We start from the raw sequence: 21,477 nt of genomic DNA on the forward strand, positions 1-21,477 counted from the left end.
AAACCGAAAACAATACAAAATGTGTACCATGAAATTCAAACTACGTTGCTCTGGATCAACAATCTGCCAAATGCTTAAATGTAAACGATGACAGTTAACCTCTATCCTCAAACTAAATACTATCAACCTTTATTCAAGCCACTACATCAACACCTCTCATAATGGGAACGTATTCTGACATATGTTTTTTTGCCGTCGGATTCTTTCCCCTGCATTTTTTACACAAGGAGGATCTTCTAATATCTATCAAAGTGCTTTGAATTCCAAGGTTGCCACAGCCTAGTGGTCCAGACATTAAGAGCTGAAGAATTTTAGGAGACGCAAGTTCAAATCCCGGCTCGATGGCTTTTTTTAAATCCAATATTTTCCTTTCACAATAAAAGGTAAAAACTAGAAAATATATTTCTTTAAACTGGTGCCAGGTAAGCTCCATCCCCACACAAAATAAAATAAGATTTTTTAAGCCACTACAACACCTCATAATGGGAGTGGGGGAACGGATTCCAACAGCTGTTTATTTTACAGGGGGAACAGAATCCGACGACCAAAAAACAGCCGTCGAAATCCGTTCCATCTGTATTTTTTACACAAGGAGGATCTTCTAATATCTATAAAAGTGCTTTGAATTCCACGGTTGCCACAGCCTAGTGGTCCAGGCACTGACATTTAGAGCCAAAAATGTTTAGGTGACCCAAGTTCAAGTCCCGGCTCGCTGGCTTTTTTTTATCCAATATTTTCCTTTCACAATAAAAGGTAAAAAAAATCGAAAATATATTTCTTTAAACTGGTGCCAGGTAAGCTCCATCCCCACACAAAATAAAATAAGATTTTTTTAAGCCACTACAACGCCTCTCATAATGGGAGTGGGGGAACGGATTCCGACAGCTGTTTTTTTTTACAGGGGGAACAGAATCCGACGGCCAAAAAACAGCCGTCGAAATCCGTTCCCCCTGCATTTTTTACACAAGGAGGATCTTCTAATATCTATCAAAGTGCTTTGAATTCTAAGGTTACCACAGCCTACTGGTCCAGGCACTGACATTTAGAGGTAAAGATTTTTAGGTGACCCAGGTTCAAATCCCGGCTCGCTGGCTTTTTTTATCCAATATTTTCCTTTCACAATAAAAGGTAAAAACTCGAAAATATATTTCTTGAAACTGGTGCCAGGTAAGCTCCATCCCCACACAAAATAAAATAAGATTTTTTTAAGCCACTACAACGCCTCTCATAATGGGAGTGGGGGAACGGATTCTGACAGCTATTTTTTTTACAGGGGGAACAGAATCCGACGGCCAAAAAACAGCCGTCGAAATCCGTTCCCCCTGCATTTTTTACACAAGGAGGATCTTCTAATATCTATCAAAGTGCTTTGAACTCCAAGTTTGCCACAGCCTAGTGGTCCAGACATTAAGAGCTGAAGAATTTTAGGAGACGCAAGTTCAAATCCCGGCTCGCTGGCTTTTTTTAAATCCAATATTTTCCTTTCACAATAAAAGGTAAAAACTCGAAAATATATTTCTTTAAACTGGTGCAAGGTAAGCTCCATCCCCACACAAAATAAAATAAGATTTTTTTAAGCCACTACAACGCCTCTCATAATGGGAGTGGGGGAACGGATTCCGACAGCTGTTTTTTTTTACAGGGGGAACAGAATCCGACGGCCAAAAAACAGCCGTCGAAATCCGTTCCCCCTGCATTTTTTACACAAGGAGGATCTTCTAATATCTATCAAAGTGCTTTGAATTCCAAGGTTGCCACAGCCTAGTGGTCCAGACATTAAAAGCTGAAGAATTTTAGGAGACACAAGTTCAAATCCCGGCTCGCTGGCTTTTTTTAAATCCAATATTTTCCTTTCACAATAAAAGGTAAAAAAAAATCGAAAATATATTTCTTTAAACTGGTGCAAGGTAAGCTCCATCCCCACACAAAATAAAATAAGATTTTTTTAAGCCACTACAACGCCTCTCATAATGGGAGTGGGGGAACGGATTCTGACAGCTATTTTTTTTTACAGGGGGAACAGAATCCGACGGCCAAAAAACAGCCGTCGAAATCCGTTCCCCCTGCATTTTTTACACAAGGAGGATCTTCTAATATCTATGAAAGTGCTTCGAATTCCACGGTTGCCACAGCCTAGTGTTCCAGGCACTGACATTTAGAGCCAACGATTTTTAGGTGACCCAAGTTCAAGTCCCGCCTCGCTGGCTTTTTTTTTATCCAATATTTTCCTTTCACAATAAAAGGTAAAAACTCGAAAATATATTTCTTGAAACTGGTGCCAGGTAAGCTCCATCCCCACACAAAATAAAATGAGATTTTTTTAAGCCACTACAACGCCTCTCATAATGGGAGTGGGGGAACGGATTCCGACAGCTGTTTTTTTTTTACAGGGGGAACAGAATCCGACGGCCAAAAAACAGCCGTCGAAATCCGTTCCCCCTGCATTTTTTACACAAGGAGGATCTTCTAATATCTATCAAAGTGCTTTGAATTCCAAGGTTGCCACAGCCTAGTGGTCCAGACATTAAGAGCTGAAGAATTTTAGGAGACGCAAGTTCAAATCCCGGCTCGCTGGCTTTTTTTAAATCCAATATTTTCCTTTCACAATAAAAGGTAAAAACTAGAAAATATATTTCTTTAAACTGGTGCCAGGTAAGCTCCATCCCCACACAAAATAAAATAAGATTTTTTTAAGCCACTACAACGCCTCTCATAATGGGAGTGGGGGAACGGATTCTGACAGCTGTTTTTTTTTACAGGGGGAACAAAATCCGACGGCCAAAAAACAGCCGTCGAAATCCGTTCCCCCTGCATTTTTTACACAAGGAGGATCTTCTAATATCTATCAAAGTGCTTTGAATTCCAAGGTTGCCACAGCCTAGTGGTCCAGACATTAAAAGCTGAAGAATTTTAGGAGACACAAGTTCAAATCCCGGCTCGCTGGCTTTTTTTAAATCCAATATTTTCCTTTCACAATAAAAGGTAAAAACTAGAAAATATATTTCTTTAAACTGGTGCCAGGTAAGCTCCATCCCCTCACAAAATAAAATAAGATCTTTATTAAGCCACTACAATGCCTCTCATAATGGGAGTGGGGGAACGGATTCTGACAGCTATTTTTTTTTACAGGGGGAACAGAATCCGACGGCCAAAAAACAGCCGTCGAAATCCGTTCCCCCTGTATTTTTTACACTAGGAGGATCTTCTAATATCTATCAAAGTGCTTTGAATTCTACGGTTGCCACAGCCTAGTGGTCCAGGCACTGACATTTAGAGCCAACGATTTTTAGGTGACCCAAGTTCAAGTCCCGCCCCGCTGGCTTTTTTTTATCCAATATTTTCCTTTCACAATAAAAGGTAAAAAAATCGAAAATATATTTCTTTAAACTGGTGCAAGGTAAGCTCCATCCCCACACAAAATAAAATAAGATTTTTTTAAGCCACTACAACGCCTCTCATAATGGGAGTGGGGGAACGGATTCCAACAGCTGTTTATTTTACAGGGGGAACAGAATCTGACGACCAAAAAACAGCCGTCGAAATCCGTTCCCCCTGTATTTTTTACACAAGGAGGATCTTCTAATATCTATAAAAGTGCTTTGAATTCCAAGGTTGCCACAGCCTAGTGGTCCAGGCACTGACATTTAGAGCCAACGATTTTTAGGTGACCCAAGTTCAAGTCCCGGTTCGCTGGCTTTTTTTTATCCAATATTTTCCTTTCACAATAAAAGGTAAAAAAAAAATCGAAAATATATTTCTTTAAACTGGTGCAAGGTAAGCTCCATCCCCACACAAAATAAAATAAGATTTTTTTAAGCCACTACAACGCCTCTCATAATGGGAGTGGGGGAACGGATTCTGACAGCTATTTTTTTTTACAGGGGGAACAGAATCCGACGGCCAAAAAACAGCCGTCGAAATCCGTTCCCCCTGCATTTTTTACACAAGGAGGATCTTCTAATATCTATGAAAGTGCTTTGAATTCCACGGTTGCCACAGCCTAGTGTTCCAGGCACTGACATTTAGAGCCAACGATTTTTAGGTGACCCAAGTTCAAGTCCCGCCTCGCTGGCTTTTTTTTTATCCAATATTTTCCTTTCACAATAAAAGGTAAAAACTCGAAAATATATTTCTTGAAACTGGTGCCAGGTAAGCTCCATCCCCACACAAAATAAAATGAGATTTTTTTAAGCCACTACAACGCCTCTCATAATGGGAGTGGGGGAACGGATTCCGACAGCTGTTTTTTTTTTACAGGGGGAACAGAATCCGACGGCCAAAAAACAGCCGTCGAAATCCGTTCCCCCTGCATTTTTTACACAAGGAGGATCTTCTAATATCTATCAAAGTGCTTTGAATTCCAAGGTTGCCACAGCCTAGTGGTCCAGACATTAAGAGCTGAAGAATTTTAGGAGACGCAAGTTCAAATCCCGGCTCGCTGGCTTTTTTTAAATCCAATATTTTCCTTTCACAATAAAAGGTAAAAACTAGAAAATATATTTCTTTAAACTGGTGCCAGGTAAGCTCCATCCCCACACAAAATAAAATAAGATTTTTTTTAAGCCACTACAACGCCTCTCATAATGGGAGTGGGGGAACGGATTCTGACAGCTGTTTTTTTTTTACAGGGGGAACAAAATCCGACGGCCAAAAAACAGCCGTCGAAATCCGTTCCCCCTGCATTTTTTACACAAGGAGGATCTTCTAATATCTATCAAAGTGCTTTGAATTCCAAGGTTGCCACAGCCTAGTGGTCCAGACATTAAAAGCTGAAGAATTTTAGGAGACGCAAGTTCAAATCCCGGCTCGCTGGCTTTTTTTAAATCCAATATTTTCCTTTCACAATAAAAGGTAAAAACTAGAAAATATATTTCTTTAAACTGGTGCCAGGTAAGCTCCATCCCCTCACAAAATAAAATAAGATCTTTATTAAGCCACTACAATGCCTCTCATAATGGGAGTGGGGGAACGGATTCTGACAGCTATTTTTTTTTACAGGGGGAACAGAATCCGACGGCCAAAAAACAGCCGTCGAAATCCGTTCCCCCTGTATTTTTTACACTAGGAGGATCTTCTAATATCTATCAAAGTGCTTTGAATTCCACGGTTGCCACAGCCTAGTGGTCCAGGCACTGACATTTAGAGCTAACGATTTTTAGGTGACCCAAGTTCAAGTCCCGGCTCGCTGGCTTTTTTTTATCCAATATTTTCCTTTCACAATAAAAGGTAAAAAAATCGAAAATATATTTCTTTAAACTGGTGCAAGGTAAGCTCCATCCCCACACAAAATAAACAAGATTTTTTTAAGCCACTACAACACCTCATAATGGGAGTGGGGGAACGGATTCCGACAGCTGTTTATTTTACAGGGGGAACAGAATCCGACGGCCAAAAAACAGCCGTCGAAATCCGTTCCCCCTGCATTTTTTACACAAGGAGGATCTTCTAATATCTATCAGCTTTGAATTTCAAGGTTGCCACAGCCTAGTGGTCCAGACATTAAGAGCTGAAGAATTTTAGGTGACCAAGTTCAAGTCCCGGTTCGCTGGCTTTTTTTATCCAATATTTTCCTTTCACAATAAAAGGTAAAAAAAAATCGAAAATATATTTCTTTAAACTGGTGCAAGGTAAGCTCCATCCCCACACAAAATAAAATAAGATTTTTTTAAGCCACTACAACGCCTCTCATAATGGGAGTGGGGGAACGGATTCTGACAGCTATTTTTTTTTACAGGGGGAACAGAATCCGACGGCCAAAAAACAGCCGTCGAAATCCGTTCCCCCTGCATTTTTTACACAAGGAGGATCTTCTAATATCTATGAAAGTGCTTTGAATCCCACGGTTGCCACAGCCTAGTGTTCCAGGCACTGACATTTAGAGCCAACGATTTTTAGGTGACCCAAGTTCAAGTCCCGCCTCGCTGGCTTTTTTTTTATCCAATATTTTCCTTTCACAATAAAAGGTAAAAACTCGAAAATATATTTCTTGAAACTGGTGCCAGGTAAGCTCCATCCCCACACAAAATAAAATGAGATTTTTAAGCCACTACAACGCCTCTCATAATGGGAGTGGGGGAACGGATTCCGACAGCTGTTTTTTTTTTACAGGGGGAACAGAATCCGACGGCCAAAAAACAGCCGTCGAAATCCGTTCCCCCTGCATTTTTTACACAAGGAGGATCTTCTAATATCTATCAAAGTGCTTTGAATTCCAAGGTTGCCACAGCCTAGTGGTCCAGACATTAAGAGCTGAAGAATTTTAGGAGACGCAAGTTCAAATCCCGGCTCGCTGGCTTTTTTTAAATCCAATATTTTCCTTTCACAATAAAAGGTAAAAACTAGAAAATATATTTCTTTAAACTGGTGCCAGGTAAGCTCCATCCCCTCACAAAATAAAATAAGATCTTTATTAAGCCACTACAATGCCTCTCATAATGGGAGTGGGGGAACGGATTCTGACAGCTATTTTTTTTTACAGGGGGAACAGAATCCGACGGCCAAAAAACAGCCGTCGAAATCCGTTCCCCCTGTATTTTTTACACTAGGAGGATCTTCTAATATCTATCAAAGTGCTTTGAATTCTACGGTTGCCACAGCCTAGTGGTCCAGGCACTGACATTTAGAGCCAAAAATGTTTAGGTGACCCAAGTTCAAGTCCCGGCTCGCTGGCTTTTTTTTATCCAATATTTTCCTTTCACAATAAAAGGTAAAAAAAATCGAAAATATATTTCTTTAAACTGGTGCCAGGTAAGCTCCATCCCCACACAAAATAAAATAAGATTTTTTTAAGCCACTACAACGCCTCTCATAATGGGAGTGGGGGAACGGATTCCGACAGCTGTTTTTTTTTACAGGGGGAACAGAATCCGACGGCCAAAAAACAGCCGTCGAAATCCGTTCCCCCTGCATTTTTTACACAAGGAGGATCTTCTAATATCTATCAAAGTGCTTTGAATTCTAAGGTTACCACAGCCTAGTGGTCCAGGCACTGACATTTAGAGGTAAAGATTTTTAGGTGACCCAGGTTCAAATCCCGGCTCGCTGGCTTTTTTTATCCAATATTTTCCTTTCACAATAAAAGGTAAAAACTCGAAAATATATTTCTTGAAACTGGTGCCAGGTAAGCTCCATCCCCACACAAAATAAAATAAGATTTTTTTAAGCCACTACAACGCCTCTCATAATGGGAGTGGGGGAACGGATTCTGACAGCTATTTTTTTTACAGGGGGAACAGAATCCGACGGCCAAAAAACAGCCGTCGAAATCCGTTCCCCCTGCATTTTTTACACAAGGAGGATCTTCTAATATCTATCAAAGTGCTTTGAACTCCAAGTTTGCCACAGCCTAGTGGTCCAGACATTAAGAGCTGAAGAATTTTAGGAGACGCAAGTTCAAATCCCGGCTCGCTGGCTTTTTTTCAATCCAATATTTTCCTTTCACAATAAAAGGTAAAAACTCGAAAATATATTTCTTTAAACTGGTGCAAGGTAAGCTCCATCCCCACACAAAATAAAATAAGATTTTTTTAAGCCACTACAACGCCTCTCATAATGGGAGTGGGGGAACGGATTCCGACAGCTGTTTTTTTTTACAGGGGGAACAGAATCCGACGGCCAAAAAACAGCCGTCGAAATCCGTTCCCCCTGCATTTTTTACACAAGGAGGATCTTCTAATATCTATCAAAGTGCTTTGAATTCCAAGGTTGCCACAGCCTAGTGGTCCAGACATTAAAAGCTGAAGAATTTTAGGAGACACAAGTTCAAATCCCGGCTCGCTGGCTTTTTTTAAATCCAATATTTTCCTTTCACAATAAAAGGTAAAAAAAAATCGAAAATATATTTCTTTAAACTGGTGCAAGGTAAGCTCCATCCCCACACAAAATAAAATAAGATTTTTTTAAGCCACTACAACGCCTCTCATAATGGGAGTGGGGGAACGGATTCTGACAGCTATTTTTTTTTACAGGGGGAACAGAATCCGACGGCCAAAAAACAGCCGTCGAAATCCGTTCCCCCTGCATTTTTTACACAAGGAGGATCTTCTAATATCTATGAAAGTGCTTTGAATTCCACGGTTGCCACAGCCTAGTGTTCCAGGCACTGACATTTAGAGCCAACGATTTTTAGGTGACCCAAGTTCAAGTCCCGCCTCGCTGGCTTTTTTTTTATCCAATATTTTCCTTTCACAATAAAAGGTAAAAACTCGAAAATATATTTCTTGAAACTGGTGCCAGGTAAGCTCCATCCCCACACAAAATAAAATAAGATTTTTTTAAGCCACTACAACGCCTCTCATAATGGGAGTGGGGGAACGGATTCTGACAGCTGTTTTTTTTTACAGGGGGAACAAAATCCGACGGCCAAAAAACAGCCGTCGAAATCCGTTCCCCCTGCATTTTTTACACAAGGAGGATCTTCTAATATCTATCAAAGTGCTTTGAATTCCAAGGTTGCCACAGCCTAGTGGTCCAGACATTAAAAGCTGAAGAATTTTAGGAGACGCAAGTTCAAATCCCGGCTCGCTGGCTTTTTTTAAATCCAATATTTTCCTTTCACAATAAAAGGTAAAAACTAGAAAATATATTTCTTTAAACTGGTGCCAGGTAAGCTCCATCCCCTCACAAAATAAAATAAGATCTTTATTAAGCCACTACAATGCCTCTCATAATGGGAGTGGGGGAACGGATTCTGACAGCTATTTTTTTTTACAGGGGGAACAGAATCCGACGGCCAAAAAACAGCCGTCGAAATCCGTTCCCCCTGCATTTTTTACACAAGGAGGATCTTCTAATATCTATGAAAGTGCTTTGAATTCCACGGTTGCCACAGCCTAGTGGTCCAGGCACTGACATTTAGAGCCAACGATTTTTAGGTGACCCAAGTTCAAGTCCCGCCTCGCTGGCTTTTTTTTATCCAATATTTTCCTTTCACAATAAAAGGTAAAAACTCGAAAATATATTTCTTGAAACTGGTGCCAGGTAAGCTCCATCCCCACACAAAATAAAATAAGATTTTCAAGCCACTACAACGCCTCTCATAATGGGAGTGGGGGAACGGATTCCGACAGCTGTTTTTTTTTACAGGGGGAACAGAATCCGACGGCCAAAAAACAGCCGTCGAAATCCGTTCCCCCTGCATTTTTTACACAAGGAGGATCTTCTAATATCTATCAAAGTGCTTTGAATTCCAAGGTTGCCACAGCCTAGTGGTCCAGACATTAAGAGCTGAAGAATTTTAGGAGACGCAAGTTCAAATCCCGGCTCGCTGGCTTTTTTTAAATCCAATATTTTCCTTTCACAATAAAAGGTAAAAACTAGAAAATATATTTCTTTAAACTGGTGCCAGGTAAGCTCCATCCCCACACAAAATAAAATAAGATTTTTTTAAGCCACTACAACACCTCATAATGGGAGTGGGGGAACGGATTCCAACAGCTGTTTATTTTACAGGGGGAACAGAATCCGACGACCAAAAAACAGCCGTCGAAATCCGTTCCCCCTGCATTTTTTACACAAGGAAGATCTTCTAATATCTATCAAAGTGCTTTGAATTCCAAGGTTGCCACAGCCTAGTGGTCCAGGCACTGACATTTAGAGGTATAGATTTTTAGGTGACCCAAGTTCAAGTCCCGGCTCGCTGGCTTTTTTTAATCCAATATTTTCCTTTCACAATAAAAGGTAAAAAAATCGAAAATATATTTCTTTAAACTGGTGCAAGGTAAGCTCCATCCCCACACAAAATAAAATAAGATTTTTTTAAGCCACTACAACGCCTCTCATAATGGGAGTGGGGGAACGGATTCCGACAGCTGTTTATTTTACAGGGGGAACAGAATCCGACGGCCAAAAAACAGCCGTCGAAATCCGTTCCCCCTGTATTTTTTACACAAGGAGGATCTTCTAATAGCTATCAAAGTGCTTTGAAATCCAAGGTTGCCACAGCCTAGTGGTCCAGACATTAAGAGCTTAAGATTTTTAGGAGACAAGTTCAAATCCCGACTCGCTGGCTTTTTTTTAATCCAATATTTTCCTTTCACAATAAAAGGTAAAAACTCGAAAATATATTTCCTTAAACTGATGCACTTATTTAAAGAGCTGTCCTGTAGCTCAAGCAGTAGAGCATTGGTGCTTGCAATGCTAAGGTCATAGGTTCGATTCCAAGGGAAAGCAGAAACCGAAAACAATACAAAATGTGTACCATGAAATTCAAACTACGTTGCTCTGGATCAACAATCTGCCAAATGCTTAAATGTAAACGATGACAGTTAACCTCTATCCTCAAACTAAATACTATCAACCTTTATTCAAGCCACTACATCAACACCTCTCATAATGGGAACGTATTCTGACATATGTTTTTTTGCCGTCGGATTCTTTCCCCTGCATTTTTTACACAAGGAGGATCTTCTAATATCTATCAAAGTGCTTTGAATTCCAAGGTTGCCACAGCCTAGTGGTCCAGACATTAAGAGCTGAAGAATTTTAGGAGACGCAAGTTCAAATCCCGGCTCGCTGGCTTTTTTTAAATCCAATATTTTCCTTTCACAATAAAAGGTAAAAACTAGAAAATATATTTCTTTAAACTGGTGCCAGGTAAGCTCCATCCCCACACAAAATAAAATAAGATTTTTTTAAGCCACTACAACACCTCATAATGGGAGTGGGGGAACGGATTCCAACAGCTGTTTATTTTACAGGGGGAACAGAATCCGACGACCAAAAAACAGCCGTCGAAATCCGTTCCCCCTGTATTTTTTTACACAAGGAGGATCTTCTAATATCTATAAAAGTGCTTTTAATTCCACGGTTGTCACAGCCTAGTGGTCCAGGCACTGACATTTAGAGCCAACGATTTTTAGGTGACCCAAGTTCAAGTCCCGGCTCGCTGGCTTTTTTTTATCCAATATTTTCCTTTCACAATAAAAGGTAAAAAAAATCGAAAATATATTTCTTTAAACTGGTGCAAGGTAAGCTCCATCCCCACACAAAATAAAATAAGATTTTTTTAAGCCACTACAACGCATCTCATAATGGGAGTGGGGGAACGGATTCTGACGGCTATTTTTTTTTACAGGGGGAACAGAATCCGACGGCCAAAAAACAGCCGTCGAAATCCGTTCCCCCTGCATTTTTTACACAAGGAGGATCTTCTAATATCTATGAAAGTGCTTTGAATTTCAAGGTTGCCACAGCCTAGTGGTCCAGACATTAAGAGCTGAAGAATTTTAGGTGACCAAGTTCAAGTCCCGCCTCGCTGGCTTTTTTTAAATCCAATATTTTCCTTTCACAATAAAAGGTAAAAACTCGAAAATTTATTTCTTGAAACTGGTGTCAGGTAAGCTCCATCCCCACACAAAATAAAATAAGATTTTTTTAAGCCACTACAACGCCTCTCATAATGGGAGTGGGGGAACGGATTCCGACAGCTGTTTTTTTTTACAGGGGGAACAGAATCCGACGGCCAAAAAACAGCCGTCGAAATCCGTTCCCCCTGCATTTTTTACACAAGGAGGATCTTCTAATATCTATCAAAGTGCTTTGAATTCCAAGGTTACCACAGCCTAGTGGTCCAGGCACTGACATTTAGAGGTAAAGATTTTTAGGTGACCCAGGTTCAAATCCCGGCTCGCTGGCTTTTTTTATCCAATATTTTCCTTTCACAATAAAAGGTAAAAACTCGAAAATATATTTCTTGAAACTGGTGCCAGGTAAGCTCCATCCCCACACAAAATAAAATAAGATTTTTTTAAGCCACTACAACGCCTCTCATAATGGGAGTGGGGGAACGGATTCTGACAGCTATTTTTTTTACAGGGGGAACAGAATCCGACGGCCAAAAAACAGCCGTCGAAATCCGTTCCCCCTGCATTTTTTACACAAGGAGGATCTTCTAATATCTATCAAAGTGCTTTGAACTCCAAGTTTGCCACAGCCTAGTGGTCCAGACATTAAGAGCTGAAGAATTTTAGGAGACGCAAGTTCAAATCCCGGCTCGCTGGCTTTTTTTCAATCCAATATTTTCCTTTCACAATAAAAGGTAAAAACTCGAAAATATATTTCTTTAAACTGGTGCAAGGTAAGCTCCATCCCCACACAAAATAAAATAAGATTTTTTTAAGCCACTACAACGCCTCTCATAATGGGAGTGGGGGAACGGATTCCGACAGCTGTTTTTTTTTACAGGGGGAACAGAATCCGACGGCCAAAAAACAGCCGTCGAAATCCGTTCCCCCTGCATTTTTTACACAAGGAGGATCTTCTAATATCTATCAAAGTGCTTTGAATTCCAAGGTTGCCACAGCCTAGTGGTCCAGACATTAAAAGCTGAAGAATTTTAGGAGACACAAGTTCAAATCCCGGCTCGCTGGCTTTTTTTAAATCCAATATTTTCCTTTCACAATAAAAGGTAAAAAAAAATCGAAAATATATTTCTTTAAACTGGTGCAAGGTAAGCTCCATCCCCACACAAAATAAAATAAGATTTTTTTAAGCCACTACAACGCCTCTCATAATGGGAGTGGGGGAACGGATTCTGACAGCTATTTTTTTTTACAGGGGGAACAGAATCCGACGGCCAAAAAACAGCCGTCGAAATCCGTTCCCCCTGCATTTTTTACACAAGGAGGATCTTCTAATATCTATGAAAGTGCTTTGAATTCCACGGTTGCCACAGCCTAGTGTTCCAGGCACTGACATTTAGAGCCAACGATTTTTAGGTGACCCAAGTTCAAGTCCCGCCTCGCTGGCTTTTTTTTTATCCAATATTTTCCTTTCACAATAAAAGGTAAAAACTCGAAAATATATTTCTTGAAACTGGTGCCAGGTAAGCTCCATCCCCACACAAAATAAAATGAGATTTTTTTAAGCCACTACAACGCCTCTCATAATGGGAGTGGGGGAACGGATTCCGACAGCTGTTTTTTTTTTACAGGGGGAACAGAATCCGACGGCCAAAAAACAGCTGTCGAAATCCGTTCCCCCTGCATTTTTTTACACAAGGAGGATCTTCTAATATCTATCAAAGTGCTTTGAATTCCAAGGTTGCCACAGCCTAGTGGTCCAGACATTAAGAGCTGAAGAATTTTAGGAGACGCAAGTTCAAATCCCGGCTCGCTGGCTTTTTTTAAATCCAATATTTTCCTTTCACAATAAAAGGTAAAAACTAGAAAATATATTTCTTTAAACTGGTGCCAGGTAAGCTCCATCCCCACACAAAATAAAATAAGATTTTTTTAAGCCACTACAACGCCTCTCATAATGGGAGTGGGGGAACGGATTCTGACAGCTGTTTTTTTTTTACAGGGGGAACAAAATCCGACGGCCAAAAAACAGCCGTCGAAATCCGTTCCCCCTGCATTTTTTACACAAGGAGGATCTTCTAATATCTATCAAAGTGCTTTGAATTCCAAGGTTGCCACAGCCTAGTGGTCCAGACATTAAAAGCTGAAGAATTTTAGGAGACGCAAGTTCAAATCCCGGCTCGCTGGCTTTTTTTAAATCCAATATTTTCCTTTCACAATAAAAGGTAAAAACTAGAAAATATATTTCTTTAAACTGGTGCCAGGTAAGCTCCATCCCCTCACAAAATAAAATAAGATCTTTATTAAGCCACTACAATGCCTCTCATAATGGGAGTGGGGGAACGGATTCTGACAGCTATTTTTTTTTACAGGGGGAACAGAATCCGACGGCCAAAAAACAGCCGTCGAAATCCGTTCCCCCTGTATTTTTTACACAAGGAGGATCTTCTAATATCTATAAAAGTGCTTTGAATTCCAAGGTTGCCACAGCCTAGTGGTCCAGGCACTGACATTTAGAGCCAACGATTTTTAGGTGACCCAAGTTCAAGTCCCGGTTCGCTGGCTTTTTTTTATCCAATATTTTCCTTTCACAATAAAAGGTAAAAAAAAAATCGAAAATATATTTCTTTAAACTGGTGCAAGGTAAGCTCCATCCCCACACAAAATAAAATAAGATTTTTTTAAGCCACTACAACGCCTCTCATAATGGGAGTGGGGGAACGGATTCTGACAGCTATTTTTTTTTACAGGGGGAACAGAATCCGACGGCCAAAAAACAGCCGTCGAAATCCGTTCCCCCTGCATTTTTTACACAAGGAGGATCTTCTAATATCTATGAAAGTGCTTTGAATTCCACGGTTGCCACAGCCTAGTGGTCCAGGCACTGACATTTAGAGCCAACGATTTTTAGGTGACCCAAGTTCAAGTCCCGCCTCGCTGGCTTTTTTTTATCCAATATTTTCCTTTCACAATAAAAGGTAAAAACTCGAAAATATATTTCTTGAAACTGGTGCCAGGTAAGCTCCATCCCCACACAAAATAAAATAAGATTTTCAAGCCACTACAACGCCTCTCATAATGGGAGTGGGGGAACGGATTCCGACAGCTGTTTTTTTTCTACAGGGGGAACAGAATCCGACCGCCAAAAAACAGCTGTCGAAATCCGTTCCCCCTGCATTTTTTACACAAGGAGGATCTTCTAATATCTATCAAAGTGCTTTGAATTCCAAGGTTGCCACAGCCTAGTGGTCCAGACATTAAGAGCTGAAGAATTTTAGGAGACGCAAGTTCAAATCCCGGCTCGCTGGCTTTTTTTAAATCCAATATTTTCCTTTCACAATAAAAGGTAAAAACTAGAAAATATATTTCTTTAAACTGGTGCCAGGTAAGCTCCATCCCCACACAAAATAAAATAAGATTTTTTTAAGCCACTACAACGCCTCTCATAATGGGAGTGGGGGAACGGATTCTGACAGCTGTTTTTTTTTTACAGGGGGAACAAAATCCGACGGCCAAAAAACAGCCGTCGAAATCCGTTCCCCCTGCATTTTTTACACAAGGAGGATCTTCTAATATCTATCAAAGTGCTTTGAATTCCAAGGTTGCCACAGCCTAGTGGTCCAGACATTAAAAGCTGAAGAATTTTAGGAGACGCAAGTTCAAATCCCGGCTCGCTGGCTTTTTTTAAATCCAATATTTTCCTTTCACAATAAAAGGTAAAAACTAGAAAATATATTTCTTTAAACTGGTGCCAGGTAAGCTCCATCCCCACACAAAATAAAATAAGATTTTTTTAAGCCACTACAACACCTCATAATGGGAGTGGGGGAACGGATTCCAACAGCTGTTTATTTTACAGGGGGAACAGAATCCGACGACCAAAAAACAGCCGTCGAAATCCGTTCCCCCTGCATTTTTTACACAAGGAAGATCTTCTAATATCTATCAAAGTGCTTTGAATTCCAAGGTTGCCACAGCCTAGTGGTCCAGGCACTGACATTTAGAGGTATAGATTTTTAGGTGACCCAAGTTCAAGTCCCGGCTCGCTGGCTTTTTTTAATCCAATATTTTCCTTTCACAATAAAAGGTAAAAAAATCGAAAATATATTTCTTTAAACTGGTGCAAGGTAAGCTCCATCCCCACACAAAATAAAATAAGATTTTTTTAAGCCACTACAACGCCTCTCATAATGGGAGTGGGGGAACGGATTCCGACAGCTGTTTATTTTACAGGGGGAACAGAATCCGACGGCCAAAAAACAGCCGTCGAAATCCGTTCCCCCTGTATTTTTTACACAAGGAGGATCTTCTAATAGCTATCAAAGTGCTTTGAAATCCAAGGTTGCCACAGCCTAGTGGTCCAGACATTAAGAGCTTAAGATTTTTAGGAGACAAGTTCAAATCCCGACTCGCTGGCTTTTTTTTAATCCAATATTTTCCTTTCACAATAAAAGGTAAAAACTCGAAAATATATTTCCTTAAACTGATGCACTTATTTAAAGAGCTGTCCTGTAGCTCAAGCAGTAGAGCATTGGTGCTTGCAATGCTAAGGTCATAGGTTCGATTCCAAGGGAAAGCAGAAACCGAAAACAATACAAAATGTGTACCATGAAATTCAAACTACGTTGCTCTGGATCAACAATCTGCCAAATGCTTAAATGTAAACGATGACAGTTAACCTCTATCCTCAAACTAAATACTATCAACCTTTATTCAAGCCACTACATCAACACCTCTCATAATGGGAACGTATTCTGACATATGTTTTTTTGCCGTCGGATTCTTTCCCCTGCATTTTTTACACAAGGAGGATCTTCTAATATCTATCAAAGTGCTTTGAATTCCAAGGTTGCCACAGCCTAGTGGTCCAGACATTAAGAGCTGAAGAATTTTAGGAGACGCAAGTTCAAATCCCGGCTCGCTGGCTTTTTTTAAATCCAATATTTTCCTTTCACAATAAAAGGTAAAAACTAGAAAATATATTTCTTTAAACTGGTGCCAGGTAAGCTCCATCCCCACACAAAATAAAATAAGATTTTTTTAAGCCACTACAACACCTCATAATGGGAGTGGGGGAACGGATTCCAACAGCTGTTTATTTTACAGGGGGAACAGAATCCGACGACCAAAAAACAGCCGTCGAAATCCGTTCCCCCTGTATTTTTTTACACAAGGAGGATCTTCTAATATCTATAAAAGTGCTTTTAATTCCACGGTTGTCACAGCCTAGTGGTCCAGGCACTGACATTTAGAGCCAACGATTTTTAGGTGACCCAAGTTCAAGTCCCGGCTCGCTGGCTTTTTTTTATCCAATATTTTCCTTTCACAATAAAAGGTAAAAAAAATCGAAAATATATTTCTTTAAACTGGTGCAAGGTAAGCTCCATCCCCACACAAAATAAAATAAGATTTTTTTAAGCCACTACAACGCATCTCATAATGGGAGTGGGGGAACGGATTCTGACGGCTATTTTTTTTTACAGGGGGAACAGAATCCGACGGCCAAAAAACAGCCGTCGAAATCCGTTCCCCCTGCATTTTTTACACAAGGAGGATCTTCTAATATCTATGAAAGTGCTTTGAATTTCAAGGTTGCCACAGCCTAGTGGTCCAGACATTAAGAGCTGAAGAATTTTAGGTGACCAAGTTCAAGTCCCGCCTCGCTGGCTTTTTTTAAATCCAATATTTTCCTTTCACAATAAAAGGTAAAAACTCGAAAATTTATTTCTTGAAACTGGTGTCAGGTAAGCTCCATCCCCACACAAAATAAAATAAGATTTTTTTAAGCCACTACAACGCCTCTCATAATGGGAGTGGGGGAACGGATTCCGACAGCTGTTTTTTTTTACAGGGGGAACAGAATCCGACGGCCAAAAAACAGCCGTCGAAATCCGTTCCCCCTGCATTTTTTACACAAGGAGGATCTTCTAATATCTATCAAAGTGCTTTGAATTCCAAGGTTACCACAGCCTAGTGGTCCAGGCACTGACATTTAGAGGTAAAGATTTTTAGGTGACCCAGGTTCAAATCCCGGCTCGCTGGCTTTTTTTATCCAATATTTTCCTTTCACAATAAAAGGTAAAAACTCGAAAATATATTTCTTGAAACTGGTGCCAGGTAAGCTCCATCCCCACACAAAATAAAATAAGATTTTTTTAAGCCACTACAACGCCTCTCATAATGGGAGTGGGGGAACGGATTCTGACAGCTATTTTTTTTACAGGGGGAACAGAATCCGACGGCCAAAAAACAGCCGTCGAAATCCGTTCCCCCTGCATTTTTTACACAAGGAGGATCTTCTAATATCTATCAAAGTGCTTTGAACTCCAAGTTTGCCACAGCCTAGTGGTCCAGACATTAAGAGCTGAAGAATTTTAGGAGACGCAAGTTCAAATCCCGGCTCGCTGGCTTTTTTTCAATCCAATATTTTCCTTTCACAATAAAAGGTAAAAACTAGAAAATATATTTCTTTAAACTGGTGCAAGGTAAGCTCCATCCCCACACAAAATAAAATAAGATTTTTTTAAGCCACTACAACGCCTCTCATAATGGGAGTGGGGGAACGGATTCTGACAGCTATTTTTTTTTACAGGGGGAACAGAATCCGACGGCCAAAAAACAGCCGTCGAAATCCGTTCCCCCTGCATTTTTTACACAAGGAGGATCTTCTAATATCTATGAAAGTGCTTTGAATTCCACGGTTGCCACAGCCTAGTGTTCCAGGCACTGACATTTAGAGCCAACGATTTTTAGGTGACCCAAGTTCAAGTCCCGCCTCGCTGGCTTTTTTTTTATCCAATATTTTCCTTTCACAATAAAAGGTAAAAACTCGAAAATATATTTCTTGAAACTGGTGCCAGGTAAGCTCCATCCCCACACAAAATAAAATGAGATTTTTTTAAGCCACTACAACGCCTCTCATAATGGGAGTGGGGGAACGGATTCCGACAGCTGTTTTTTTTTTACAGGGGGAACAGAATCCGACGGCCAAAAAACAGCCGTCGAAATCCGTTCCCCCTGCATTTTTTACACAAGGAGGATCTTCTAATATCTATCAAAGTGCTTTGAATTCCAAGGTTGCCACAGGCTAGTGGTCCAGACATTAAGAGCTGAAGAATTTTAGGAGACGCAAGTTCAAATCCCGGCTCGCTGGCTTTTTTTAAATCCAATATTTTCCTTTCACAATAAAAGGTAAAAACTAGAAAATATATTTCTTTAAACTGGTGCCAGGTAAGCTCCATCCCCACACAAAATAAAATAAGATTTTTTTAAGCCACTACAACGCCTCTCATAATGGGAGTGGGGGAACGGATTCTGACAGCTGTTTTTTTTTACAGGGGGAACAAAATCCGACGGCCAAAAAACAGCCGTCGAAATCCGTTCCCCCTGCATTTTTTACACAAGGAGGATCTTCTAATATCTATCAAAGTGCTTTGAATTCTACGGTTGCCACAGCCTAGTGGTCCAGGCACTGACATTTAGAGCCAACTATTTTTAGGTGACCCAAGTTCAAATCCCGCCCCGCTGGCTTTTTTTTATCCAATATTTTCCTTTCACAATAAAAGGTAAAAAAATCGAAAATATATTTCTTTAAACTGGTGCAAGGTAAGCTCCATCCCCACACAAAATAAAATAAGATTTTTTTAAGCCACTACAACGCCTCTCATAATGGGAGTGGGGGAACGGATTCCGACAGCTGTTTTTTTTTTACAGGGGGAACAGAATCCGACGGCCAAAAAACAGCCGTCGAAATCCGTTCCCCCTGCATTTTTTACACAAGGAGGATCTTCTAATATCTATCAAAGTGCTTTGAATTTCAAGGTTGCCACAGCCTAGTGGTCCAGACATTAAGAGCTGAAGAATTTTAGGAGACGCAAGTTCAAATCCCGGCTCGCTGGCTTTTTTTAAATCCAATATTTTCCTTTCACAATAAAAGGTAAAAACTAGAAAATATATTTCTTTAAACTGGTGCCAGGTAAGCTCCAGCCTGTTCTCACCCAAATGCGTCTCTATAGCACGCAGTGTGTTTATCGTGTAATATATACGCGAAAATGAGTTTTTACGTGGATATGATACGCAGTTTTGCGCGTGCATATGATACGCACTTAATTTCGTGATATACACACGCACCCCACACCACTAATCCTACCCAAGCGTATAATACACACGCACCCTACCCCACCCTAAACCCAACCATGTGCTATCCATGCGTATACTATGCACGTAAAAACTCATTTTCGCGTATATATTACACGATAAACACACTGCGTGCTATATAGACGCATTTGGTGAGATCGGGTTGTAAGCTCCATGCCCACACAAAATAAAATAAGATTTTTTTAAGCCACTACAACACCTCATAATGGGAGTGGGGGAACGGATTCCGACAGCTGTTTTTTTTTACAGGGGGAACAGAATCCGACGGCCAAAAAACAGCCGTCGAAATCCGTTCCCCCTGCATTTTTTACACAAGGAGGATCTTCTAATATCTATCAAAGTGCTTTGAATTCCAAGGTTGCCACAGCCTAGTGGTCCAGACATTAAGAGCTGAAGAATTTTAGGAGACGCAAGTTCAAATCCCGGCTCGCTGGCTTTTTTTAAATCCAATATTTTCCTTTCACAATAAAAGGTAAAAACTAGAAAATATATTTCTTTAAACTGGTGCCAGGTAAGCTCCATCCCCACACAAAATAAAATAAGATTTTTTTAAGCCACTACAACACCTCATAATGGGAGTGGGGGAACGGATTCCAACAGCTGTTTATTTTACAGGGGGAACAGAATCCGACGACAAAAAAACAGCCGTCGAAATCCGTTCCACCTGTATTTTTTACACAAGGAGGATCTTCTAATATCTATAAAAGTGCTTTGAATTCCACGGTTGCCACAGCCTAGTGGTCCAGGCACTGACATTTAGAGCCAAAAATTTTTAGGTGACCCAAGTTCAAGTCCCGGCTCGCTGGCTTTTTTTTATCCAATATTTTCCTTTCACAATAAAAGGTAAAAAAAAATCGAAAATATATTTCTTTAAACTGGTGCCAGGTAAGCTCCATCCCCACACAAAATAAAATAAGATTTTTTTAAGCCACTACAACGCCTCTCATAATGGGAGTGGGGGAACGGATTCTGACAGCTGTTTTTTTTTACAGGGGGAACAGAATCCGACGGCCAAAAAACAGCCGTCGAAATCCGTCCCCCCTGCATTTTTTACACAAGGAGGATCTTCTAATATCTATCAAAGTGCTTTGAATTCCAAGGTTGCCACAGCCTAGTGGTCCAGGCACTGACATTTAGAGGTATAGATTTTTAGGTGACCCAAGTTCAAATCCCGGCTCGCTGGCTTTTTTTATCCAATATTTTCCTTTCACAATAAAAGGTAAAAAAATCGAAAATATATTTCTTTAAACTGGTGCAAGGTAAGCTCCATCCCCACACAAAATAAAATAAGATTTTTTTAAGCCACTACAACGCCTCTCATAATGGGAGTGGGGGAACGGATTCTGACAGCTATTTTTTTTACAGGGGGAACAGAATCCGACGGCCAAAAAACAGCCGTCGAAATCCGTTCCCCCTGCATTTTTTACACAAGGAGGATCTTCTAATATCTATCAAAGTGCTTTGAATTCCAAGTTTGCCACAGCCTAGTGGTCCAGACATTAAGAGCTGAAGAATTTTAGGAGACGCAAGTTCAAATCCCAGCTCGCTGGCTTTTTTTAAATCCAATATTTTCCTTTCACAATAAAAGGTAAAAACTAGAAAATATATTTCTTTAAACTGGTGCCAGGTAAGCTCCATCCCCACACAAAATAAAATAAGATTTTTTTAAGCCACTACAACACCTCATAATGGGAGTGGGGGAACGGATTCCAACAGCTGTTTATTTTACAGGGGGAACAGAATCCGACGACCAAAAAACAGCCGTCGAAATCCGTTCCCCCTGTATTTTTTACACAAGGAGGATCTTCTAATATCTATAAAAGTGCTTTGAATTCCAAGGTTGCCACAGCCTAGTGGTCCAGGCACTGACATTTAGAGCCAACGATTTTTAGGTGACCCAAGTTCAAGTCCCGGTTCGCTGGCTTTTTTTTATCCAATATTTTCCTTTCACAATAAAAGGTAAAAAAAAATCGAAAATATATTTCTTTAAACTGGTGCAAGGTAAGCTCCATCCCCACAC

At 40.3% G+C, this 21,477-nt stretch overlaps 1 protein-coding gene across 1 annotated transcript in view; it reads right to left on the reverse strand.

Annotated features, from left to right (window-relative positions):
- The window catches only part of mc5rb (melanocortin 5b receptor), a gene marked incomplete at its 3' end in the record, with an annotated part of 363,126 nt that overhangs the window by 35,662 nt on the left and 305,987 nt on the right, over positions 1 to 21,477 (reverse strand). The window lies entirely within an intron of this gene.

This window comes from Phoxinus phoxinus, assembly GCF_949152265.1.
Source record: "Phoxinus phoxinus genome assembly, chromosome: 10".
NCBI lineage: Eukaryota > Metazoa > Chordata > Actinopteri > Cypriniformes > Leuciscidae > Phoxinus > Phoxinus phoxinus.